Below are 27,398 nucleotides of genomic sequence, written 5' to 3' on the forward strand. Positions count from 1 at the left end.
CTCTGCATTTTAAAGAACACGAAAGAAGAACATGCAAGATCTCCAAAAAGTGATGTGAAGTTTTAGGGTTATTTAAGCCCAAACTATATTTCCCAAACCAAGGACTGCATCAATATGTATGTCTGTGAGAGTGACCACAGAGAGTTGAGTGATTTGGTCCAAGAGTCCATGTCACTTCCAAGTACTATCTAAAGCCTCAGTGAATAAAGGTCACTTTGCTAAGTCTGAGAACTTCTGGACTATAAGTAAAGAGAGCTGAAGTCCTAGAATACACTTAGAAATAAGATATTTTCGTGAGCACAATGCTAGTTAAATTCATGAAGAGCCATTCAGGCAAGTTACACGGGGAAATTTCACCAAGGGTTTTCAGATAGAAACAAGTGGCTTGGGGACTGTGAGGAATTTCTTCTCTACATTCTTAAGGCTGTCTCTGATGGAATGTTGGGTGGTGGCTGGGTGGAAGGGAAGCTGGACCAGATAAGGACCCCTTGTTCTGTGCTTCCGCTTATTGTCCTAGTCCCTTTCCTTTTTCTGACTTCAAAACTCTGCTTCTGAAACCAGCAGCTAAATTTTCAATTAGGAAGATCCCTTACTATTTCAGAGCCTCAAGAATAGTTACAAGCCTACTTGATTCAAAAGAGGAAGCAGGGTTTGGATCAAGAATTTGAAATCACCATCTATTTGCAACGAGGGAATTCCCCCACAGTGCAGAATGTGTCTGATCTCTCAGACCCACTCTACACTCCTGACCCAGGCTTCACATTCCAGGGCATCGCCTTCAGAATACCCTCTGTGCCTCTTGATGAGGTCCTTTTGGGACAGGGAGCCTCCTCAGCAGGTACATCTATCACTGTGAGGTCTAGTATCTAGCTAGGGAAGGACAATAGCAGGAACAAGGCCTCATTCTTCTTCAGCTGCTCAGTGTTCAACATGGGGCCCACCACATAGGTGGTGCCCTGTAAATGTGCACCAAATCAGTTGACTGCATTTGTTTCTTTATACAAAAATTGGGCCTTTGACATCAATTTATTTATACATAAGAACTTCTAAGAGACGGTTTCCCTGGGCTTATTAAATACCATGCAGCCCAAGGGAAAACAGAAAGCGAAATAGAACAAAACCAAAACTTGACTCAGAAAACAAGTGTTTACTAATTGCTGACCTCACACAAAGCCTTTTGTGAGATGCAACAGAGGTTTATGAGATGGGGTACCTGACATAAGGCATTTGCAGTCAAGAAAATGATAATGCAATCACACGGCTGAAACTTCCAATGTTGATCACTGAAAGTATTTTAATGCTATTATTTGGTAACAATAAATAACGCTTAATAATCAATTAGCATTTTCAATAAGAATGATATCCCTGTCATTTATTGCTTTTAAGTTAAAAATTCATGACACAACGTTGAACACAGAGCCCAGGGTTTCCACTTGGTAATTGCTTGGCCTTTACGAAGAATCTTGGAAATATTTTCCCTTTTATTGTTGGCTTCTAGAGGGTAACTGCTACCCTTTACTTTTTAAAAAATATGTGTTATTTTTAGATGTACATGACTGTAGAGTGTATTTTGACATGTTATACATATGGAGTATAACTTATCCTATTTAGGATCCCATTCTTGTGGTTGTACATGATCTGTGAGTTTCATTGATCATGTATTCATATATGAATGTAGGAAAGTTGTGACTGATTCATTTTACTATCTTTCCTAATCCCATCCTCCCTCCCTTCTCTTCATTCCCCTTTTTAATCAGATGAAGCAATTTCTTTTTCAATCCATCTACTTGCCATTACTTCGCTTTATTTGGTTTATAGAACTTCTGGAAGTTTTACAAATCTATGACTAAGGATGTCCAATCAGTGACTCAGTTTAATCACGTAAAATAAGTGGAAGACAATAAAATGCCATTTTTTTAAAAAAAATTCTCACTGATTTCAATGCATTTTGCCACAAGTGTGAAAATTTGATATAGTGACTGAATTGTGCATCTTTTAAAATATGGGAAAGTAGTAGGAAGTTTATCCACAGGGAATGAAATGACGTAAAAGGCTCAGGGAAGACTTTCTTTATTCCCCCAAATTATCTATACAAGCTGGTACAGGAGGACAGAAATTTTACCATTAGAGACACATTCGTTGGATGAATCATGGTCCTGTATTAATAAAATGCACGTGCCCTTGAAAGAGTTATATTCAGAATACTCAAGTCAGCCATACCTCAGAATAAACTGGTTTATCTGGTTCTTTCTGTGGGTCATCAGCTTAAGATGCAAATAAATTGTGAAGTCCATGGGAAAGAAAAGTCAATGTGTGGGAAGGGGAGGCCTGGTTGGGGAGCTGCAGAGGATGCCCTGGCAGGAGAATGGTAGACAGGTGCTGACTTGGATGGGCATAGGAACAGCAAGGAGATGGGGTTGGGGAGAAGGAGCCTCAAAGAGAGACAAGAGGGTCTTTAGTAACTGAAAACAACCCTGCTAACTGATGACTGTCCCTAGATAACACATCTAAGGTTTACTGGACAGACCTCAACATGGTTTTCCCCAACCCTGTGGGATAGCAGGAAATACCAGTTCTCATTCCTCACTTTCCATCCCTTTCAGCTGCAACTAAAGAGCATCTAGCTTTGAGTAAAAGCAAAACAGTTTAAAAAATATCCTACCCTCTGGTTGTGAAAGAGAAAAGCAGTCTGTGGAAAAACAGGATGAGGTCCATGAGAGCCAGATGCTTCATATGGGGTCAAAAGTTCAATTCATGTTTGAGCAAAGGGGAATGTATCAGCCCCATTGCTGGGCATTCCTGGTGCTGTCAGAAGCCTGCACAGCTCCTACAGACCCTGGACAACGTTACAGCTGTTTCCTCCCCTGCCAAAATCGCTGAAACTTGCAGGGTTCCCTGCATTCTTTTCAATCAGCCAGAGCTAACTGTAGATGAATCAGCTCAAGTGTTTTTCATTTTGATTGCAGAAATGTACATTTGCCTAATGTGGAATGCTTCCTCACAGAGTTCCCTTTCAGAGACTGTGAGGTGGGTGGCCAACAAGGAGTTCTCTTCTGCTCAGATTTTACTGTGCTGAACTGAAAAACAAGTTGCTAGGCTTACATCAGGGAAACCAAACTCTGTGCAACACACAGCTGTATAAAGAAATCCAACAGGGAAGAAAGGCAAGGAGCCATTTCTGTACTGTAGGCCTGTGAGCCTCCTGTCTGTTCTAGCATACACTCTACTTATGAGCCCACAGATCTCTTAGCAGCCACCTGTTAGAACATCAATAAGCCCGTATTTACTGCTATGAGTAATGCTGATTCTTAATGTCAACATTAGGATTTTCTTTTTTAAAGAAGTCTACTGTCACATTTCTAAGAGCAGAGTGTAAGTAGCAAAACTCCAGGGGTAACTGGTTGTAAAGAATATTCTTTAGCATTCTGTAGTTGCTTTGCAATCTGAATATGTGGCAAGACCTGATGATCCGTGGTCACTTTTAGGGGGACAGTAGCTTTTAATATTGAGTGGTGTTTCTATTTTCTTGATTCACATCTCTATTCCTCTGCCAACACAGTGGTCCTCCACCCAAGACAAGCCATTGCACAATGGAGAGAAGAAACCTAAAACACAACCTAAATGGCTGAATAGAAAACACCAGTTCTAACCATGTTTTAAAACCTTCCCACATAAATGCTCCTATTTCCTTTCTGATTTCAACCTTAAGTGGCTAAGTGGTTACAAATAGACTATTCTGGAATCTTCTTATTTTGAAACATTATGTTTGAAAGTAGAAGTTGTCTGTAGCTTATTACTCTAAGTGCTGGGTGTGCTCAGAACAGAACAGCATATCCACAGGTAGACTGGTCCAGGGGCACCTGAGGGTGGAGGGTGATTTCTTCTCATCTGTTCTCACCTTCACATTCGGTGTCTCCCTCCTCCTCTGCAGCAAGCCTTGGATGATGCCAGGCATGCACTATTCCCAAGAAACATTAACAAGAAAGCAATGAATGAAATGATTAGTGTTGCCTTTCTGCACTCCAACTTCCCAAAGTCCTCCTAACTGACTCCTGGGGTCAGCACTTGGGTTCAGAAATTTTCACCACCATCTCTCTCAACTGAAGTTGACGACTTGGGTTGTATTGTGACTTGCCAAGTAATGATAACATTGTTATATATTTGTTACATATAGATTATAATTTGAGACTTATTAATTAGCCTAAGCATAATAACCCAAAGGAATCATCTCTACCTTCAATTAAACCTCATGCATGGGTAGATTTCACTTCTTTTACATATTTCATAAAAGACCTTTTAACTATTCAGGTTGTACTAGAAGACAGAGGCCAAGTTAATACTAAGCACGTACACATGCATGCACATACACACTACCTATGTATTCTATATCTGTTTTTTTTAAATCAAAGATGACACAATCAACAGTTTAGAGATTTTCCATTTAAAAGGCAAAGCAAAAAGCTGAGTTTTGTCTCATCTCACAAAACTCTACCAAAATACTATGGAAACAACAACAACAACAAAAAAAGATGATTCAAATCAGTCAAGAAAGTGATAGCAAAGGGAAACTCAGAATTTTCTTCTTCTCAGTCAAGGGCAATAATCTGAAGGCTGGAGAGTGCAGAATAAGTGCAATGACCTGAAGTCTAAAGACAATAGACCCATATATCACATTGTCAAAGCTAACAATAAACTCACATATTCAGGATGAAGATGTGCTGTATCTTAGATAGTGAAAACATAAATGATCCAATACACTAGTAATTATTGCCGAGAAATTTTAGGGGAAAGATAAGAGGTATCCCAAGGTTGAATAGGTTAAAAAGGTCCATTCTTAAAATTATAGGTTTGGTCTGCATCGCCAGCAACATTTGTGACTGAATTTTTAAATTGTCTCCATGCACCTAGAAAGGAAACCCATGTGGTTTCACTAAGAACTTCCTTTTTCTCTCTTGAATGGATTATTGAACTGCTGTTAGGAGAGTGTTCACATTCAAGGTTTCTCAATTTCAGTGGAACAGGTGATGTCATCTCTTATGTTGTCAATAAATATATTGTCATGGCCTGAGTAATTATAAAAATGATTGCACTGATGATTAAACAAACAACACAAGAAGTTAATTACAGAATCATGAACAACAGCCTGTGGCATGACCTTCAAGGGGAAGTCACAAAGTTCTGAAATTGGTTTTGTTTTATATAGGCTTTGATATAATACAAAAAAAGAAAAAAAGAAAAAGAAAAAGAAAAGAAAGCCATGCTTATCCATGGATATTTTTTTTAAGAACTTAATTCTGTCAGAGCATAAAAGAGAAGAATTTCCTATTTGACGCCATCAATGTACTAAAATGAACAAAATACCGTTTGATTTGGAGAAAATGTGAAGTCCTAAGTTTGAATTCAAAATTCTGCGTTAAGTGTAAGGTGCTTCTTCTCACCGTGTGCCACGGCCTTGCCTGCAGCTGACAAATGCAATCACAGAATCTTTCCTGCATCTTCAGAGCTGTATCAGTATGATCTGACTCAAGGCGTGAATTTCATTTTGAAAATGAGATTCAAACCAGAAAGCCAACTGCCAAAATTTTAAATAATGTATACATTAACACCCCAAATCCTGGTCTTCCTGACCCAGCTCTCTCTAGTAAAGAAAGATGCCTGGCAAAAAAAAAACAAAAATAAGTTCATTCACTTATAAGAAGCCTGTCTTTAACGGATGGGTTACCCTTCCTTGGGCAGATATAAGTCCCAGTTGGTTTGTGGTCTCCCTGTGCCAAGGAAAGGGCTTGTGAGAGGAACCAGAATTTGTTTATCAAAAAAATAAATAAATAAAGAGAGCCACAAAAGCCCCCAAAGTTCATATTCCCATGTGAAAGAAAAGGGAGCCAAACCTTTGCCACCAAACAGGAAAAGAAAGTAGTTGTGTTTGTCAGGGCTCCCCAGGAGGGAAGAGGAGTTGAGACCATTGATAAGCTTCTGGCTTCCAGATGCTGAGTAACTTGGCTCTCTCTGACCCCTGGGGTTTGGTAGTTCTGAACCAGAATTGAGGTACCTTCAGGCTTGTCAAGAGAAACAATCAGAAAGAGAAAAGGGAAAAGAAAAAGAAGCCCGTCCCAGATGACTTAACTTCTTTCCTTATTCCTTCCATCATTAGCTCATCCATCCTCTGTGATGGAAACTATTTTAAAACATCCTTAAATACTCGAATATCTGCAGCATCCTAGCCTTAGACCACCCTCAGAAAAGCATAAAGCCTATTTGTGAGTTGTTTCTGGCTTTATTTTCTTTCCTTGTTCATTTGATTATCCTGAAATGTAGAAGCATATTTTTTAATTTATTGGATTCCAAATGAAAGAGATCCTGTTTAAAATGCTTACTGCCAAACTAACAAATATCTTGACAAAGAAAAGGGAAAAAAGCCCAGGTGGAGTTGCTTTTTTTTTCAGGGAGCCCAGAGCCTTTTTCCCTCCCCTTCTTCTTTTTAATGTGTGCAAATTCGGGTTCAGGATTAGAAATGGTGAGACTGACCTCAAGTATCGGGACAACTCAATATCTTGACTCTTGACCCCCTTCCCCTTTCTATGTTATTTATAAACCATTTCTCCAGACATATTTGCTATACCCAGTGCCATGTGTTTGGGCTTTTTTTAGTCATACATTCTGCACCTTCATCAGCTTTGGCTGTGGTCCCAGCCCTCTGGCTCAAATGTCCTTCATGGCCTGGCAACAGGGGACCTTTGAGGTCAGCGGGGCCCTGGTGAGGCAGATAAAAAACAGAAAGATTGGAGATACTGCCAAAGGTCCCAAGGGACAACTTTTTGTGTCACCTCTACAAACTGCTGCTACTGTAACCTGTGATGGAGGAAAACAAGTGGGCTTCGCAGAGGGAATTTTGTCCTAAGAGCATGTAAGACACTCCCTTAAGGCTGGTCCTTTGGATCCAAGTCCAACCATCTTATCTCATCACGGAGGCAAGCTCCATCTTCCAGAAGAAATACCCATTCAGAGAGGCAGAGGTTTAAAATGTTAAACCTGTTTCCTAAGAAATAAGTTGGTTTTTGTTTTTGTTTTTGTTTTTTGCCCTAAAACCCATATGGTTTGGATATGGTTACTTTAGCTGGAAAGTATACTTAACTATCACAGATCCTGGCATCCTTAACAGTATTCAACTCTTTTTTCCCTTTAAACATTTTCATGGGCTATTCCCAAGTTGGAAGGAAGAGAAATAGGAGGCAGAGGCAGGTTAGGAAGTAAACAAAGTGGGGTCAGAGGGAAAGGAGGCAAGGAAAATGTGTATCTGAATCCCACCACGCTGTGTGGCTTCTGGGATCTCTTTCTTTAGTTTTTAAACAATACTAGCTCACCCATATTTTTGGAGCTTCTGTGAACCAGATAATTTTGAAAGTTTTTTTTTTTTACATGACTTAACTTAGTCTTCACAATAACCTGTGTACTAGGCACTGTAATTATCCCCTTTTTATATGAGGAAACTGAGGCAGAGGAAAGTGAAGCAACTTCACTGAGTTTACACAACTAATGGTGACAAAGCAGGATTCAAATCCAGCCTGTCCTTTTAACCACATGCTGTACAGCTACTGCAGTACTAACCAGGTTAGCACTGCTAGTTTAGATAACCTCTCTCTCAACCTTACCAGCTCACACTCCGTTCTTTTCAAGTTTGTTTATGGACATTACTTTTGTACATTCACTTAGTATTTCCTTTTCTGTTTTTTTTTAATATTTTAGTTGTAAATGGACACAACACCTTTTCTTTATTTTTATGTGGTGTTGAGGATCAAACCCAGCACCTCATACCTGCGGGGCAAGCATTCTGCCACTGAGCTACACCCCAGCCCTTACTTAGTATTTTATTTATCAAGAAATAAAGCATAGCTGGGTGTGGTGGCACACCCCTTTAATCCCAGTGGCTCTGGAGGCTGAGGCAGGAGGATCATGTGTTCAAAGCCAGTTTCAGCAACTTAGCAAGGCCCTGAGTAATTTAGCAAGACCCTATCTCAAAATAAAAATACAAAAGGTCTGGGAATGGGGTCTAGTGGTTAAGCGCCTCTGGATTCTATCCCTGTTACCAAAATTAATAAAATAAAAATAAAAATCTAGCTTTCTTTTGGAGTTCTGGAACTTCATGATGATTAAACTTTAGGAGATATAATTTTTTAAAGTTGGGATTTTAAAATAAGAAGCTATAATAATAATAACAACAAACCATGTGCAGCAAAGGCTATATGGCTATATTTTTATACCCTACAAGCCCCTCAAGGCTGTGGAAAGGGAACACAGGAAGTTGTATGGACTGTTCCCATGTAGGAGGCTTGGATAATGCTGGGTACCTGGAGCTCAGCCTTCAGCCATCTACTCAGATACACCCTACACCAGAAAACCTGAATGCACACAAATATGAACAAAATAAGGTGTCCTTATTTACATAGGTGTATTTGTTTTATAAAAGGCTTAGGTAGAGGCCCTTTAATTATGAGAGTTTGATGCTTGTCTATAGAGTACTTATGAATTTAAAACCACAAGAGAGAAAAACCAGATTGAAGGAATCCTCTGAGTATCTGTGAGAAAGAAGGCAACCCATCATTCATGCAAGCCAGTGGAAGAACAGATTTGACCATAGCTATTTAATTTTAATTAAAACAATTTTCTTGTAACTCTTTAGGGGCTTCAACTATTACACAAATCCAGGTATAGCTCATGGAGTTGCAAAAGCCCTTGAGGAATCCCTTCGATGAGCCTGCTCAGTTGAGATAATATGTCATGTAATCCTGGTTTCACCAGTACATGTGAAGCTCACAGAAGTTTTTACCTGGCCAATGTAATGAAATTTAAAAATGGTAGGAGAAGGACTTGAAATCAAGAGTTTAATTATCACTCTTTGCATAATATACTGGTCACACAAAGAGTAAGGTATGGATCTGAGGTTCAAAGTGGTCTTTATTTACATAGAGCTATGTATTCTAACATGGGGGGGGGGTAGGTGTGTGTGTGTGTGTGTGTGTGTGTGTGTGTACACGCACATTCTAGTTAAGAAGTTGAATAGGTTGTCTGAGAGTATTCTAATAACAATAATGATATACAATGGTAATGAAAGAAAAAAATCAGCCAAGTGAGATCTCACATAGCTTATAGTTTTTGAGGAAAAGATATATATTAATATAAAATTAATGATAACAGTATGAAAAAATAGCATGCAAAAAGGGAAAATTTAAGAATCATGTTTTGTGGTGATGGACACACACAGAGACACAGTTTATTTACATCAGTATTTGGACTAGGCATTCTCCTGGGTAGTTAAGAAAGATGACTACTTAGTTTTCCTTGAGCAGGAATACATAGCATCTATCCTGTGAAATCCATTCTCAACTCTGCATCGTTTGTGTGGCTTTTGCTGTATTAACCTTTTCCCAGAACTTACTCCTACCAAGTTCCTCTGCTAAGTAATTTTGGATGCAAGAACATAAAATGAGAGATATATTAATTGCTATAACATGGAGTAATAAGTTCAGCCTTACTAAGTAGAAGACCAAACATTCACTAAACACTTTACAAAGACATTAGAGGTACATAGGAGGGCTTTCCATCAGCCACATTGAGTTCCAGTTGCAGCTTTTCCACTTGCTGTGTGATGCACTACAATCTTCTTAATCCCTTTTAATTTCAGTGCTTCCTGGGTAAATGAAAACTACTTCAAGACCTCAGAGGGTCTTAGAGAACACATCAATTCAGTGCCCTTTACACTGTTGACATTTGGTTCAAGCAAGTGCCTTTTAAGCTTGATGACTGGAAGGTCCAAAGTATTTTTTTTTTTTTGCAAGATCTGAAAAATCCAAAGGTTGAGGAAGAAGGGGGAGAACTATCTTCTTTTGGGAGAGGTGGAATCCGGGTAAATGCTAGAAGAAAAAGAAATGAGGGACAAAGAAGCACAGATATTTAAAGGGTAATCTTTTCCAGGTACATTTCTGATCTGTACAAAAGCCCATGAACAGATGCCATCAACTTGTGTGCAAACAATGGATAAACAGCTTGAAGTTATCTGATGACTCCTGGCATAGCTGTGGTCTCTGCAGTCCTAGTGGGGACCCACACTGACCTGTGTGAGCTAGCCAGTTCAGACTGACCACTCCCCTCCCAAGGTTACTATTTAGTTACTTGTTAGCACCTCCACTAGAGGGCAGCAGGTGGACAGGAGAGGATGGACTAATGGGGATGCTTAATAAAAGCAGTGTCAAGGTGGAGTTGGAAGTATGGGGGGGGGGGTGAGCAAGGGGTATGTTGATTGAGTGAAAAAGGTGAGAGCCTGAATAATTAGGGAGCTTCCATTTTGAAGTGAAGCCATGGACGGGGCTGGGGAGGAGTTCAGCATCAGTAGGAAGCTGGAACTGGGTTTCCCAAAGCAACTAAGTTCAGACTTATGTTTGGGGTTTTCCTAAAACAAATAAACACATCTAGTGTGCAAAAAAACAAAAAATCCAGGGCATCTCTCCAGATCTTATGGGACTTGTGAATCTCTAATTTTCAAAAAAACTCCCAGCTTATTCTAAGGAACAGCCACGGCTGGATCTTTCCGTTTTCAGAGACTAACTTCACTAACAATATTCTCTTAAACAATCTTCAAAATAATGGTGAATTTCTGTTTTAGTAAGCTTTTTTGCTGCTGTGACATAAAGAGCCAACCAGAATGATTGTAGAGGAGAAAAAAATTGAGGGCTCACGGTTTCAGAAGTCTCAATTCGTACACAACAGGTTCCATGCTCCAGGGGTTCCAGGTGAGGCAGAACATCATGGTGGGTGAGTGTGGCAGAGGGAAGCAGCTCACATGATGATCAGATAGCAGAGAGAGAGAGACTCCACTCTCCAGATACAAAATATATACCCCATAGCCACGCCCCCAATGAACCACTTCCTCCAGCCGCACCCCACCTGCCTCCAGTTATAACTCAGTCCTATCAGGGATCAAATCATTGATTATGTTAAGGCTACAACACAATCATTTCTCCTCCAAACCTTGCATTACCTCACACGTGAGCTTTTGTGGAACACATTACATCTAAACCATAACAATTTGTTTATTCCTCTAGCAATTTGTCTTCAGAGAAAGAAAGGGCAGCAGTAACTGAACTGGGTTTCAATTTCCAGTTTTCAGAGTGCTATGACAGACACAATCTCTCTTAACCCTTAAGTTCTTATAACAAACTTGTAAGTAGAAAGATTTTGAAACCCCACTGACAATTAGGGAAAGTAAGTTGTTAAGTGTAGAATCCATGACTTTTGACTGTAATTTATGACTCATAATGTGCAGCGGCTTTTCAAAACTTTCCTTACTCAGGATTTATAAGTAATAATTTTATCATAGAACTTAGTGGAATTCTAAGAATGATGGCAATGTTCAAGTTATGCACAGAACAAGACAGGAGACAGGAAAAAGAAAGAGAAGCCTGTGACTGCAGGTATGGGACTTGTGAAGCCTGTGACGGCAACGTAAATGGGCTCATTCCAACCTTGCATTCCAGTGCTCCACTGGAAAGGCAATTTCAGCACTCAGTTATAATTTGTGAGTAAGGAAGGTGGATGGGAGTGCATGACTCAGGGGCCACACTTCCACCACAAAGAAGAGCCTTGTGATTTCCTAAGGCCCTTCAAAACCTCCTCTAGGTTGATGGTTTTTCTGCAGTGAGAGAAGAAACGGTCCAGTTTTTCAAATGGATTCCATCAACTAGGTTGCTTGTTGTCAAATGCTAAACCATGGAAGAAAGTACATGGGGGTGGAGGCTGTGCCTTGGTCCCACTCCTGCCTGCAACTACTTTGAATCTTTGGTAAGTTCTCAAACCCTCTGGGCCTGAGTTTCTTCATCAACACAGAGGATTGGTTCTGAAGCTTCCAGCCAGAGAGAACACAGACATTTAGTTCACTTTCAAATTATTTTTAATCAGATTCTAAAATTTATTGCCTAGGAGATTGACATCATATAGTCAAAATCAACTTTGGGGTATACTCAAATGAGGAACAAATGGGGAAATTTTCCACAGCACTTTCTACTTTCTGAAATACCAGATAATTTACTTAGTTATTATTGTTGCAGCCTATTTTCCACCTCACCTTTGTGCCTTCTCCACCTCCCACCCCCCATGTCCTGCTCAGGGAAACTCTATGTCAGCAGGAGGTTTCTTTTTTTTGTTGTTGTTCACTGAGGCATTACAAGCACTTAGAATAGTATGTGGGAGATAGTAATTGCTCACTAAATATTTGTTGACTAAATTAATTCCTGGAAGCTTTATGAAAAATACAGGTTCTTTTTCAAGTGAGGGAAGTTGAAGACAACAAGTTCACCCCATAGGAAAAAAAAAAAAACATAAATATGTCCAATGAGTTCCTAATTTATAGAGCATAATATGGATTTGATTGTCATAGTAAGTTGCCACATAAAAGTTATCATAATCACATGATTATGCCTAAATAAGGTACATTTGTTTCTCATATTGCAAATACAGTTGTCTCTTGGTATCCAGGGGTATTAATTTCAGGACCCTGCACGAAGACCACAATCTATAGATGCTCAAGTCCCTTCTATAAAATGGTATATAACTTGCATATAACCTATTCATATTCCTCATACTTGAAATCATCTTTAGATTACTTACAGTACCAATTATAATGCAAATGCTCTGTGAATAGTTGTTAGAGTTTAGGGAATAATGAAAAGCAAAAATTCACATGTGCAGTATAGATGAAATATTTTAAAGAATAATTTTGATCTGCAATTGATTGAATCCAAGGATGCACAGTTGATGGACATGGAGGGCAGGTTGTGTAATCAAACTGAGATTTTAAAATAATGTTGAGAAAATTTTTACAAGGAGCCTGAGTATACCAATAGATCCACCTTGCAGCTGTTTGTTTCACTTGTAATGCTTAAAACAATCAGCACGGCATGATTATTTTAAAGGCATGAGATAGTTCCTTATGTAGAATGACTCATATTAGCATCACTTTAAATAAGGTGGATTGATTTCTCTGGTGGTAAAAAGCACTCTTAAGACTGATGAAATTTAATCTTACCCCAATTATATTAGTTTCAACAGCTGGCTTTGCAGTTATCATACCCTCCCATGCTTCTTTTAATAAGCTCTCCTGGATGTCTTTCAGTTGCTCCATCAGCCTTTAATTTCTCTAGGCTGTTGAGGGAGAAATGACAGGAAGCATTTGCTGGAAGCACTCAGATGTGACTGTGCATTCATGAGGATTTGTTAAGTGATGTTTAAGTTGTTGCATTCCTCATAAACAAGCATGAGTGGCAGGCTTTAAGGGTGATCTTCCAAAACAAATGTGACTCATAACCATTAGCGCAGCACAGGCTAAAGCTAACAACTCTTGTTCTAGGCAACCTGTGAGTACCTCTGGAACATGAACTAGGTAAAATTGCAGGGGAGGTTTACAGGGGACCAGGCTAAAGACTTTAATGTAAATGTGGCTCCAGCAGGCACCCTGGCTTTTATGTGGATTTTCCTTATTAAGAAATATTTAATGTGGAATACCCTGGAATAAAATTTGGAAATTCTGGTACTTCAATGATGATCATCCTAATCTCCCTGGAACTAAAAGTTTAATCACTCAGGCTTTAGAATTATTCTGATCTATATATACAATGCCAGATTTAGAATTTAAAAACAGGTGTTCATAATGCTCCGAGTGTTTCTTTTGGAATCAACAAAACTAAAACTGACTTAATTCTTCCACTTGAGGAACATGCCCACAACTGAGTTTCTACTTTGATCCAGCGTTATCCCCTGATGTCGCTGATGTTTACTCCTTTACTTAAAGAAATCTGGCTTGAAATTTTTTTTTTTTGCTTCTGTTTTTATTAGATTATTTGCTATCATTGGAACAGATATGAACAAAAAGAAGGACAGGGAAAAATAACAGCTGTCTGTGACAATTTCAAGTCTAAAGTTACTCATTCACACTTGATGCCACTTCAAGACTGGCCCTGATAAATGATAATATTTCAAGCTGTGCTTAATACCGACTGTCAACAGGTAAAGACTTGGAGCAAAACTGCATGAATATATGGCATCATATGAAAGGGCTTTAGTCACAATTAGTCAATTGCTAATGCTACACACAGCTTCGGCTGCATGGTCCACTGGTTTGCTACGGTCGTTCTCAGAAGCAACCCTTCCTTTCTTGGAGCTTCTGAAATATTTTGTGCATGTTATATATGTGCACTCACTGTAGTGCATCTCTCATGAGCTCTCTTTTTCTAACCTCTTATTTGGAGCTTCTCATAGCTCTTAATTTATTTGAGCCTCTCATAGTTCTTAATTTATTTATGAGTTTCCAGCATTTGGCTCAAAAAAACTTAAGACAACTGAATGAACAAACGAATGATTGAGAAGATAATAGATGTACTGTAACTACATGTATATAAATGTTTGCTTTGCTTTTAAAAACATTTAAAATTTTTAGGAATATAAATTTTTTTCCATATTTTTAGTGGTGCATTACAGTTGTGCTAGTGGTGGGATCTATTGTTACATATTGTTACATGTATACAGTACAACAATATAATTTGGCTAATATCATTCCCCAGTATTTCCCCTTTCCCTTTCTTCTTTCCTGGACTCTTTCTTTCTTTCTCTTTAATATTTCTTTCTTTCTTTTTTTAAAGTTGTGGATGGACACAGTATCTTTATTTATTTATTTTTATGTGGTGGTGAGGGTCAGACCCAGTGCCTCATACGTGCAAGGTGGGCACTCTACCACGGAGTTACAGCCCTAGCCCCCTGGCCTCTTTCTTGTATTCCACTGATATCCCTTCAATTTTCATGAGACTTCCCCCGACTTCTTTTCCTTTTTTCTACTGAGCTTCCAGATTAAAAGCGTTTAAACAAGTTTTGTCTAATTTGATCTCCACAACAATCCTGGGCAGTTCAACATGTAGCCACTGGATCTAGACCAGTGATTGGTTCCCAAACAGAACTTCTCTGACTCCCATAGGGCACTTGGCAATGTTAAGAGACAGTTTAGGTGAAACAACTAAGGAGGCAGTGCTATTGTGATCTAGTGGGTTGAGGTCATGGATGTCATTGTGCTACAATGCACAGGACATGCTAAATATGCTACAATGAACAGGACACCCTCTACCCCAGGAAAATGATGTGGTCTGAAATGGCCACAGTGTCCAGGTTGAGAAATCCTCACCTAGATTCTTGATCTCTGAATCTATAGTAACTCTATGTTTTGTAAGCTCCTGCCCAAAATGATTGTCTGATCAAGTGAATCCTATAAGAAATTACTAAGTGCACTTTATAAAACTTCTTATCATGAGTCATCTTCCTCAAATGCATACAAACTAACCCAAAGCATGGGAAGAGCAAGTTTGTGGTTTGCCTCCTAATCACTGACACAGGATGAATGTCTGGTTTGCCATCCCGGTTTCTTTAGGAAAGTCACTTGGGTGTAGCTAGCACCTGGGTACTTCTGGGTACTTCAAGAACAATGACTCCATTGTCTAAGATCTCTTAGAAAATTTACAAGTTCAGCTGTTTCTTATAATTAAATTTCCTAGGAGAACAGCTAGAGAGAAGTAGGCGGACTTAGACACCAGCTGTTTAAAAGACGATCCAGAGTTAAAATACTGGCAAGTTAATTCCATGACTGCATTGACAAAGCCACACAAGAGCACAGGGGAGTAGACATAAGATGATGGTCCTGCAGTCAGGTAGAGAACTATAAAGAAGTGGCCAGAAAACCCCTTTGTCTGTCACAACTGCACATTTTCCTATTACTTAAAAAACAATCCCCTGAGTTGACAGGATGGAGAAATACACATGGATCTTTTCACAGCTCAGGAGCCAGCAGTAACGTAACGTAACATGTCCCGGAGAATATCAGTTCCAAGCATACAGAAAAGCACAGTCCAAGGAGAAGAAAAGACCCAGAGGGATCATCTTGCTCACTGACTTTCTGCATTTTAAAAATTTTTCTTGATTTATTTGTTCAAACGAAATATTAGGTAGAAACCCACTGTGTAGAATCCAAACAATTGTTATGTGAAACTGTATTTGGGCAAGATTAAGGCACCAGATTGCCCCTGCAGATCAACTCTGCAAACCCACCTCTGACCTAGCAACTCATTCATTCTACTTTGAAACAATTGTAATCAACATAAAGTACTTTCTTTGAACAGTAATTTAGTATCCTCATTCTTCCTCTCTTGATGATAAGGTAAAGGAAAAGAAGATTAGTTTCCACTAAAAACCCCACACTTTCCCGTAGCTATGCCAGTACTTTACATGCTATCTCATTTAATTTTTGTGGCTTTCTGAGCAAGAATGAATGGACAAAGAAAATACTATTTAGCCTTTAAAAAGAAAGAAATTCTGCCATGAGCAACAACATAGATGAACTGAGGACAATAAGCTGGCATAGAAAGATGACTATTGCATGATTTCATTTATATGGGAAATATGAAGAAGTTAATCTCCTGAAATAGGGTTGAAGGCTGGCTGCTGGCGGCTGAGCGTGGGGAATGTGGAGAGGATGGTTCAGAAGGTACAAAGGTTCAGTTAGGTGGAGTAAGTTCTGGAGATCTATTATAAAGCACATCGATAAATAATAATAATGTATATATTTAAAATTTGCCAAGAGAGTAAATTTTAAATGTTATTATCACAAAAAAGTAAGTATGTAAGGTGATGGATATGTTAGTTTTATTGATCTAATCATTGCACAGTGTGTATGCCTATCAAATACTATGCTGTACACCATAAATAAATGTAATTTTTATTTGCAATTTAAAAAAAAAGAGAAATAGGAGTGCTGAGAAGTTCAATAATTTTCTGAGTCAGAGAGTTACATCTGATAGAGCTAAAATCCTTCCATACATATGTTTTATTTCCAAAGGCTACCTTTGTGATTTACCGCACTATTTTACCATGCTATCTAATCACAATTGCTTAAAGTCTTCTGCAGCATGATAAATGGTGAAAGCAAACATCACGTCATTACCCCCTCATCACCACCCCTCAGACTAAACATCTCCAGCTCCTGCAATGTGATTTCAAGAACCTTTACCATTAGCCCTGTTTTGTTTAGGTTTGTTACATTCTTCTAGAATCACGATGTCTGGAACTCTGATTATTCTCAGTAGCTGCTGTCGGTGCACAGACCAGAGCCGCAGTGCTTTCCACATCCCAGGACCTCTACTGCTTTCAGGGCAGCCTCGTCACTTGCTCTGGCAGTGGCTTCCTAACAGGCTAGCTATACCATGCTTGCAATGACCCCAATACTTCATCTTTTGTAGAGGATTTGCTGTAAGCCAGGACTCTCACTTCCACTTCATTCCTTTAGGAAGCTGAGTTTCTCAAACCTAGATGTAGGACTTCGCATTTATCCTGATCAAATTTAATATTAGTTTGGGGCCATTGCTGTGGGCTGTCAGGATATTCTGAATCCTATGTCCCCTGCTCAGCACATTAGCTAGCCTTAGCTTTGCATCCCCTGCAGGTTTGGCTAGCCTGTCTTCCACTGGAGTCACTAATGACAACAAAGAGCAGACAAAGGCCAGAAGAAAGTCTGCATGAGGGAATCTCCTCCAGAGTATCACATTTGTCATCTATGAATTAATAGAAAAATAATTTTGGAGTTGAAAGGGACAAATTAATTTTTTTTCTTTGAAAAGCTTTATTAATAGGTGTGTGTGTGTGTGTGTGTGTGTGTGTGTGTGTGTGTATTGGGAGGGGAGTATTGGAAATTGAATCAGAGCCTTGTACATGCTGGGCAAGCACTGTACACTGAGCTACAGTCTTAACACTTTTTATTTTATTTTGAGATAAGGTCTCTTCGCTAAGTTGCCCAGGCAGGATTTGAACTTGTGATCCTCCTGCCTCAGTCTCTCAGGTAGCTGGGATTACAGATGTGAAAAGCTTTACTAATAGACAAGCTTAAAGAAATTAGAGCTTTTGCTCATAACTACAGAGAGCTGATTGCTGACAGACTGGATTCCTATCCTAGAATTGCTGATTTGATTCGTTGTTGTTCTTTCCATCACAACATTAAATGGGCTCACTAAATGGTAAAGAAAAAAAATCCCAAGTTCATTTTAAAATGAGTTCTTAATACAGAATTTGCCTTTTACTCCTTAAACATTAATATAAAAAACATGCCAATGAATTGTGTATATACTGGTTCTCATAAGCTCAGCTTCACTTAAAATGATATGTGTGGATTAATTTCATCAAAAGAGTAGTCTAAGAACATTGTTAAACCTGACACAAATTCTGTGTAGAAAATAGGGAATTCTAATTCCCCTAGGATGGAAAAGCTTGGGTAAAGAGGTACAGATTTAGAAGCAGGCAAAGGCAGATGGTATAACAGTATATGTGTGTGTTGTCAATCTACAGACGTGTTAGTAAGGCAGTAAATGTTTCCTTTACATTGACAACCTTTGCATTCATGTATTGAACTATGAACAATACAGAAGAGAAAACTCAAGAGTCAGAAGGACAGGATGGTCCTTAGACCTCCCAAGTCTTTTCAAAGGAGAGGTGGTGGCTACTACCTCTTTGGAATTTTGCTACTAACCTTGCCTCAGGGAGAAATGCCTATTTACTTTGAAGAAATTACACACACTTCACCAAAAGCTTCTTCTAAAAGTAAGCATATAAAACATTTTGCATAATATAAATATTACACTTATTCTTATCAATACACAAAATATGAATAACACAATTTTCTCTGATGTTTATATCATATACAAAATAATGCGGTCTGACATTAGAAATGTAGGTGCTATATTAAACCTAATGAATGCAGTTCTTTGAGGATTCACAGTGCATGGAATTACCTCCTGTATTTGAGGTTTTTTTGTTTTTTATTTTGTTATTTTTTTTTTTCAGTGCAGGGATCAAACCCAGGGTCTATTACATGCTAGGAAAATGCCCTGTTACTCAGCTATATCTCCAGCCCATAACTATGGTTCTTTAGCTAAGCTGATGAGATATGCAACGCCTACTCACTTAGCTATCATTTGAATCTTAGGACTTGCCATTCCAGCAGAGGTCCTGTTTTAAACCAACTAAATTTATTTCAATTGGTATCTGTTGCAAAACAATTATTTCTGGCTAAAAATTTAAACTAAAATTCCTAGATACCAAAATCCAAGTTTTCTTGATTTTGTTTCTTGGAAAGTGTCTGTCCATGTTCACATGTTAATCCTACAACTAGTCACAGTTCTGCCTTGCCACAGGCCCAATCAAGCTCCTTAGAACTGTACATAGGGTGCACTGGAGCGTGACTCTACCTACTTATCTCCACAGCCTGGCTACTTGCCCAGCCCATTTAACTTTATCTCAGGTACACAGCTCTATTATCCCACTGTGTTTGTCACATCACAGTACATGACAGACAGTGGTGTGCACTCTGGGGTCAGGCTGCCTGGGCTGGACTCACCCTTTTCATATTCATTAGCTATGCAGGCTAGTTACTTAATGACTCTTGGTATCCTTATCTAAGATGGGGTAATAATGGAATCTTCATCTGCTGTGCAGATGAACTAAGATAATGCTCATGAAGTACTTAGAAATGAATTCAGAAGAATATTAATATGGAATTAGAATTCAAATATTGCAATTATTTGGTTTTAAATGGTTGGTTTTAATTCTGTATCTCCACATCCCCAGCCCACCCAGTGATTTACTGGGGACCATGCCTACTTTTGGTGTGATGTCTATGACCATACGGATATTTGGTGAGTGCTGGTTGCGTTGAGTTGATCTTTTCAGTATCACTCCCACCATGAGCCAACTTTGGCAGCCCACTTGCTGTATGCATCTGATTTAACTTTATGGAGAGCACAAAAATGAGAGCAGTAAGGCTTCATCAAACTCATCATCTGAACATTCATTTTCAAGTCTATGACTACACAACAGTATCACATTTTATAAAAGTTTATGCTATCATATGTTAGTTCTATTGTCGATGACATCTGAAACTCACCTCAAGGTAATTTTCTGTAGTCATTATCAAAATCATCTTTAGCTTCCAAAATTTCCTGGTATAACCAAACTCTTTTCTGTTAGGCATATTTTATTATAAATTAAATTCTACATGTCTGTTTAGTTTGTTTATTTAGGCCTTAAGGTTTGTAGTAACTCAAATTGGGACCAATAACAGCTACCATTTATTGAATACAAATGTGTCTTTCCTGTGCTATCTTAATGGGTCCTTTTCTTATACAATCTCACTGAAGGCTTTAAACAAGTCATTTCCTCCCAGAAGAGAAAATGGAGGTCCAGAGAATGTAAACTACCAAAGCTATTATAACAGACGCTATCAGTGCCTTGCTGATGCCAATCCTGGTATGTCTATGCACACAGATTTCTCATGTGCTTTCAATCCCAACACCCAACACTTTGGCCTTTGTCAGCTGCCCCTAGACTGCTGAAAACCTGCACTTGGAGACCTCATAGTTTCCAGGAATTTATATCCTGGGCTGGGCCTAGCTCTTAACCACTAACTGAGAATAATCTACTTCCAGAGGAGACTGAGATAGATACCTACCTCTACCCCATCCCCAGAGGGACAGCATTTGATATTTTTATACCATTGCTTGATTGGTTTCTTTACCTTTTCTGTCAAATTTTCCTACTCTTTTGTAAGTAACTCCCTAAATCATCTTCTAATAATTCATTTTCATATGAATCTTTGACTTGGTGTCTGACTTCTGGAGAACTCCACCAAAAAACTTCATAGGTTACTCAGTGACCAGGTTACTCAGTGTAGGATGCTGGCCAATGGCTGGTGCACGGTGGACAGAATTCAGTCACCTGGACAGCAGTCAGCAAGACTAGGGAAGCGAATCAAGCTTGTAGGCATTAGTGTTTAGGGAAGAGTTCTACTCCATAAATGGGATTCAAAGGCAGTTCTGACAAAGTTCAAGATAATGTTCTGAAATCTGTAATCTAAATAGCCTTTCCTGAACACAGCACAGAAGGAAACCGTAATCTACTGTGACTGGTTGGGAGACCTCCTCTTCTTGATCTGCTCCCGAAGCAACTTGGCAGATGCTCTGGGGATCACCCATGGCAGCCTGATTAGCCTCTCTGACAACCTTAGCTTCTGGCTGATAGCTGCTGCCACAAGGAAATGACAGTCAAGAGCAGGATCATAGCCTCAGATGGATTTGATGCATAAACTTAGGCTAATGGAACTGAGCTCATGTGAATGCATTAGTGATGTACATAGCATTTACTGAATGCACACTGTAGGCTCAGTGATAACCACATTCCCTTCATTTCATCCTTCCCCTTTACCTTCTGCTTTAAGGCACTGAATGACTTCCCCTACATCAAAGGCTTCTGACTTTGGTTTTATTAGCAATCCCATTTCAACTAATGTGTTGGAGAAATCACCTCCCAATAAATTCAACAGGAGATAATTTCATTCTAGATACAAAGTGGTCCTTTCCTAAAATGAGACCTCTTGTTTTGGGAGAAGACAATTTCTGGAAATACAGCCTGTGAAAACAACAATTCAGTCTCCACAAAAGTGCATCTGTTAGATCTACATGGCTATCCAGAAGTCAAATATTTGAAACATTATTTCTCCTTTGACAAATTTGCAAGGTTTTGCTAAAAATTTTAAAGGATATAAACTATTTTTCATATTCAAAGATTGAGAAATTAAGAATTTTCTCAATATAACATTTACTTAAACCTTGAGAGTCACACATGTCAAGGTGGGCTCTCAATGGAAAAGTGGAAAGATCTGATATTTAAGGGAATGGGTGGAAAAATTGATGAATATATATGTAGGATCCCTAACTAAGGTCTTTTATAATCTGAAGTTCAATGTCCAAAGGGTAAGAGAAAACTTGGATTTAGGATCTGCAGGCCTCATTATATCTCTCTCTAGAGGTCTGTCAATATTTGAGGAGATTTAATCAGGTAGGTGAGGCACAGATAAGGGCAGTGTCCTGGGGATGGTGCTGGGTGACCAGGTTACTCAGTGTAGGATGCTGGCCAATGACTGGTACACAGGGGACAGAGTTCAGTCACCTGGACAGTGGTCACCAAGACTTGGAAACTGAATCAAGCTTGTAGGCATTAGTGTTTAGGGAAGATTTCTAGTCCAGCAGGAAAGTGAACTCCAATGCCCAGGGAAAGCCCTCAAATGCCAGTTTCTATGGTTGCATACCTATTTCCAGACCTTCCCCCAGGTTCCCCCTCCACTGTAAGGAAATCTTAATTTAACCTTTGCACTCGTCAGGACTGGAGATGGAGAGCATTAGTGACAACTGTAGGCCAGGACAGGAGAAGTCGTAGGTCAGGATTTTTATGCTGATTAATTCATGTATTCAACAAACAAAGATCCTCATGGGAATGCTAGAGGATGTAGATACAGGGCTGAGCAAAACACCCTTGATGGATCTGGATATCTAGTGTCTCAAACCCATAATACTGAATTACATAGGTTATGCAATGGTTACTGTATCAGTCACTTGAAACCAATTAAATCACATCCATTTCAAACTCAATCTGGACTTGTCACACAACTTGAAAGACAGATATCATTTCAAATTCATTTAGAAGAGGGACACAGGACAAATGTCAGCTCCCTTCACACAACTCTGTACCCATCTTCTCAGTGAGAGCTCTGTAAAATCATCCTGAAATATATCTTCCAGTGTTGAGACATCATCCACCAGGCTGCAATATGTGCAAATACTACCATGGAAGTGCAATACAGACAGTGTTAAGGTTAGGACTTAGGCCATAATTTCTTATATAAACAGAAAGAGAGATTCCTGATAAGTATATCTGATGAAATACTTTGGATATATTTTTAACAGATTGAAAAATGGAGGCCAGAGAAAACTCTGATTTGCAGCTGATGCTAAAGAAGTCTTCAAGCACCAGGGGCTCTGGGTACATCTAGTAGTCACCAGACAGAGCACCAAGGAATACTCTCTTTTGTATGACAAATTGTGTGATCATATTTCAAAGTGTGTCTATATTACACATCATTACTGCCTTTATGCTGCTAATTATAGATGATGAGAAGCCTCGCTCTGGGTTTGCAGATACAATGTTGACAGCACTATTTAAACACCCACGTGAGTGTTGCTGGAAAAGCCAACATGAGACTTCAATGTCTGGTGCTTGTGAAAAATGAGGGTGGTCCCTGGGAGTATGGCTGCTGGTGATTATACCTGATGACAAGTTAGGTAGCAAGGATCAGCAGGCAGCTATAGGACCTGGCTGGGTGGATCCAAGCTGCAAGAATTTCTACATAGTTGGCCTCTAGCCAGAGACAGACAAGCAGGTTTGTCTATGAACAGCTCCTCTTTGCCAGCACCTCACACCAAGTATATCACAGCAGCCTCTTCTGGGTTTCTACACAATAGGACCCCCAGTTTGGACTATTGAACCAACGTGGCGTGAAGACATTTTGTAAACCACAACAGGTTTTTGTCCTGGAGAAGTTGAGATCTAAGGTGGAGGACTATAGAGTCTATTGTGGGTATATGTGAATTGGAACTATTCATGGGTGGTCCCAGTGCTTCCATTTACTAATTAACTGAGACACAAAACTAATCACTCTCACTGCCAGCTTCTTCACAGGGTGAGTCATTCAGCTACTGTGTCAGCCCAGCCAACCTCCCAGGTTCTGCCCAGTGCATTTGCAATGCACAATGCATCCTGCTTTTATTTTATTGCATTCTGTGAGGTAAGTACATACTCTAGCAATGACAAAATGTTTGGGGTTTTGTCATGGTCTTGGGATACAGTCATGAATGTCCAGAGACTACAATGAAGAGGGAGTTGAGGCCTTTGTCCCCATGGTGGATCCCCACTCACAGTAGCCTAAGCCATGCCACAGCATACAAAGATGTGGGACCCCGGCTGAGCACAGGCATGAGGAATTCTGGCAAATGGTGCTAAAGAAAGGCAACTGAGACACTTGGCTGTCACTCAGCTGCAGCATGGTCCTCACAGAGAATTGCTATCAAGTAACTATCAGCACTTCCCTGCTGATGGGCTGATCTGTGTTCTAGGACTCCACTGTTAAAAGTGAGTCAGTGTTAATACTGACTCACATTTAACTAAAAGTGCAGAAGCTTAGAAATGGAGGGAGTAGGAAGGCACTGAAAATATCTAATGTCAAAAATCCACACATTAATTGGGCTTTAAGTGTCCAATTAATTGCTATTCCACATCTCTCTGTCCATGGTTCACTTAGTTTTTACCACCCTTGTCCCACTTACACTTAGATTATCTCACCTGTTCTATTATAATCATGTTTCTCTGTACCCATCCCTCTCAAATTCACTTTTATCCTATTACTAGTATTATTTCTGAAGTGAAACTCTAATAGTACTATTATTTAGCTCTAAACCTTTAATCACCTAGGAGGTTCATGAATGAATTATGTTTACTTCTCCGTCTTCTCTTTTGTAAACTATGAGTTCCTTAAAGTTAGGAGCATAAATTTAAAATTCCTCTTTGAATCCATAAAGGATAATAACTTGCTGGAAGACTGTTTTGTGTCATTGTCTGCAAAGGTCAATCTTGTATCTCCCTTAGCACCATCCATGTAGCTTCACCTGGTCTGCTGTGACCTACTGAATCCCAATGTCAAATCCAGTGTGTGATACCAGAAGCAAAGGTGACATACAATTGCTGATGTATCCTAACTTGTATCATGCATTAGAACAGACTATAAAATTGCTTCTTGCCCAGCATGATGGTTAACACAGCAGCAAACTAAAGCTCTGTGGCTTTCTCCTTTACTTCCAGTGATGCAGCAAAGCCTGGAATTATTCATTTTTGAAAATATTTAATAGAGACACCCTATACTTTCTATCAACTACAGCTGTGACTCTAATACTTTTTTGAAATATCTTCAATATGTTTTGACAATCTCTCAGGACTCTGCAGAGCTTCAACTGTAGTGGGGTAGGATTTACTTTAAAAATAAAAATTTCCTCCCTCTGTGCTGTAATTTCCTCTCCTTTAGCAACCAGAACAGAAGAGTCCTTTCTTTCAAATCAGTGATAGGTCAGTTTTCATAGAATTGGAAAGAGTGCTCAAAGATATACAGAGAATGTTATTTTAGGGATCCTGGTTTCTTTAGAACATGACATTTTATTCCAAATATAAGTTTCTTATCTTAACTGGTATAAAATGATGCAACACCTTTTGCAGAATTACTGTGAAGAGAGCTATGATACTAATTATAAACTTTGCTTATAGGCCATGCCTAACATACATGTGTATGCATACATGTACATAAATTATATATACATAAATATTGTATATAATATGGTGTACTTACTGGATCTCTTAACTCATGATAAATCCCTCAAAGGAAAAATCATTGTATTCCTCAAGCTTTGAAAACAGAAAATTCTTGAGAAATATATATACATTGAACTTGTTGATTTAACTTCTCCAATCTGTATCTATTAAAATACTTCAAAGCATCTTGACCATTTGCCTTCATCACATGATCTAGACTTTACAGCCATCCAGGCCCTGGTTGACTTCCGGATGTTCTTAATATGTCAGCTATACTGAACTTCTTCGGGGAAGGAGTTTGCCTACTTCCACCATAGGTGGCTGAGGCCTAAGGGGCTCCTTAGTTGTAAGCTGATCAATGTACTAAAGATACGTGACTTAGTTGATAATAGGCACTCCTTGAAAAACATCTACATCCATTGGATCTTTCTGCCCAGTTTTCATTAGCAATACTTGAGGAGCAGCAATTTTGATAGGTTTAGTAAAGTAAACCTGGTTAAGTCCTCAAAACATGAGGCATTGTTGATCATTCTTGATTTTGGAATAAAATCTTATCCCTGAGACTACCTAACCTACTTTGAGGAGCAGATATCGAGTTTCATATTAAGAATGAGAGACAGAGAGAAAACATCTATTACAACACTTTAGTTAACACTATGATGATACTGTTCAATGTTTAGTTCTCATTAAATTTCCCACAGGGCAATTAGACTTAATATAAAAAATACTCTAAGGCCAAAAATACTACTAATCACTCATCTGCCCAAGCAAGAAAAACCCTACTTGAAAGTTCAAGGGCCAATCTTCCCCCAGCCTACAAATCTGTCATCTTCTCCCAGATCCTGGGCAACTTTTCTTCAGGTGATGTCTTCATCATCTCTCTCTCTCAACAGTGCCACACCTTTCATTGATCAAACTGGATTTTAAAAAATAGCTAATGAAACTATAGTAATGCCTGCTTTTTAAAAATTCTCCACCTATATTTTTAGTCTGCCTTATACAAAGGGAAAGAAAATAAAAATAAAATGATTTGACCCAGATCTGGCAGAAAAAGAAACACATGGCCTAGTAATGTCATTTGAGATCATGACCCATGTCATGTCACCCACTAACTTTGGCTGAACCTATTAGATAAGTGGTCAGAACTGGCAAATACACAACCACCCACATGTTTGGACAAGCTCACCTATACCTTCTTACATAAACATCATACCTATTCTTAATCCCTGGGCCATTTTATTCTGTAGTGCCCACGTATTCTAATGAAATTTTAGTTAGTTCAACAAGAACAAAAGAAAAAAAATTTTTTTCTTTGTTTAGTTACTCCTTTTACATAACTACTGATAATATAAATGATTTATGCTTATTATAAACCATTGACTTTCTTTATACTCTGATTTCCCCAAACAAAAAGGAAAGAAAAAAAATCCTACTGACAAGCAAATATTAAAACCAGCTAAGGGAGGTAATGAGATCATCACCTTGTAGAGATAGCTGTACGCCTATGTTCACTACAACACCATTCAAAATAGTCAAGAAATGAAACAACCTAGGTGTCCATCCATGGGTGGACAGATAAAAGAAATGGTGGTACACACATACACAATGCAACATTATTCAGCCTAAGATAGAAGGAGATTCTTCCGTTTGCCACAATATGGATATTAAACTAAGTGAAATAATCCAGACACACAAAGAAAACTATTGCATGATCTCATCTATTTGTGCAATCTAAACCAAAAAGGTCAACTATATAGAAATAGAGAACAGTATTACCAGGGTTAGGGGAAGGAAGAAGACTTGGGAGCTATAGGTAAAAAGAGACAAAATTGCAAATATGTAGGATGCACAAGTCCAATGATCTAATGTATGCCATTAGGACTACAGTTGATAATAATGTTTCATATTCAGGAGTTTTGACACATGGTAAATTATAGCTGTTCTTGCTGCAGTGAGTATTGGTGTCTATAGGAAATGATGAACATGTTAATTTGATTCCCTATAGTAACCATTTTATTACATGTATGTATTTTATAACAACCTTTTTAATATCTTAAATATACACAATAAAATTTATGTTA

At 38.8% G+C, this 27,398-nt stretch overlaps 1 protein-coding gene across 2 annotated transcripts in view; it reads right to left on the reverse strand.

Moving 5' to 3' along the window:
• Ghr (growth hormone receptor) overlaps positions 1-27,398 on the reverse strand; it is a 250,955-nt gene that overhangs the window by 113,268 nt on the left and 110,289 nt on the right. The window lies entirely within an intron of this gene.

This window comes from Urocitellus parryii, chromosome 1 (assembly GCF_045843805.1).
Source record: "Urocitellus parryii isolate mUroPar1 chromosome 1, mUroPar1.hap1, whole genome shotgun sequence".
Lineage (NCBI taxonomy): Eukaryota > Metazoa > Chordata > Mammalia > Rodentia > Sciuridae > Urocitellus > Urocitellus parryii.